Below are 1226 nucleotides of genomic sequence, written 5' to 3'. Positions count from 1 at the left end.
ATCTATCTATCATCCATCTATCATTTATCTATCATCTATCTATCTATATCTATCATCATCTATCATCTATTGATATCTCCTATTGGTTCTTTTTCTCTGGAGAACCCTGACAAATACAGCCAATATTTCTATATTTTAACTAAGATAAGACACACACACGTCGGAGACTGTGAGAGTACTATTTGTGTTCTCCTCTTCCTTCTAGGAACACATCTAGAGTACATTTCCCACTCTGCCTTGCAGGTACATGACTGCCTTGCAGGTAGACCTAGTCACATGAGTAAGTCTAGCCAATGGAGCATGAGCAGAAGGGACGTGTACTTCTAGGCCTGGCTCTGAAAACCTCCCATACGTGCTGCTCCAAGTTCTTTTCTCCTTCCAGCTGGTTGGGATAGAGGTAGCCACATGTTGAAGATGACAGAGCTTTTTTCAGTCTGTGCTCTGCATGACAGCTTGGAGGGACATCACCCCAAGACCTGTTCTCTTGCTTGAGATTGTTATGGGAACAATGCTGCCCTGCAACTTGCTTCTTTTATATAAAAATATTTTTAAAACATTGTTCCATGTTACTACATATGCCAAATATATATATATAATTTTTTTTTTTTTAGGTGAGGCAATCCTTGGTTGACCTCACAGATTGCAAGGACCTTGTGTCAGCTTACGATCCCGTTTTTGGTTCTTTTTTTATGTTTTATGCCTACAGCACCTGGTCTTCCTAGGTGGTCTTCCATCCAAGTACTAACCAGGCCTGACCCTGCTTAGCTTCCGAGATCAGACGGGGTCAGGCTTGTTCAGGGTAGTACAGCCGTAGATATATACTGTATTTTTTATAACATACTTTTCTCCCCACAATTTAACTTTTCTGAAATTGGGAGACATCTCATATTTGAGAGATACAGTTCCCTGAAAGATTCCATTAAATGAGTGGAGTATCTCAGAATCAAGACCAACACCACAAATTGTTACTAAAAATCAGCATCGCAAATCTAACTTTCTAGGGCTTTTAAGAATCACATGAATTTGCCGTTGCTGTTAAAAATCAAAATAGTGCCACAGGATTTTAAAGGAAAAGTCTCAGTGGAGCAGAAATGTTCAGCCAAGACAGCTTTTCACTCGAAGTTGCGGTCGATGGGCGGAATACCTACTACAGATGGCAGGGCTGGGGCTGAAGAAATCTGAGCTCCCCAGTGCGAATAAGTACGGAGAGCATTAGTTTGAGTAGT

General features: G+C 40.9%; 1 pseudogene; it reads right to left on the bottom strand.

The window, feature by feature from the left end:
- Positions 1-697: 697 nt before the first annotated feature.
- LOC111745629 lies at positions 698-816 on the bottom strand (annotated as a pseudogene).
- Positions 817-1226: the final 410 nt, after the last annotated feature.

Source organism: Pteropus vampyrus, unplaced genomic scaffold (genome assembly GCF_000151845.1).
Source record: "Pteropus vampyrus isolate Shadow unplaced genomic scaffold, Pvam_2.0 Scaffold6, whole genome shotgun sequence".
NCBI classification, from domain to species: domain Eukaryota; kingdom Metazoa; phylum Chordata; class Mammalia; order Chiroptera; family Pteropodidae; genus Pteropus; species Pteropus vampyrus.
This window is presented reverse-complemented; position numbering and strand designations above follow the sequence as displayed.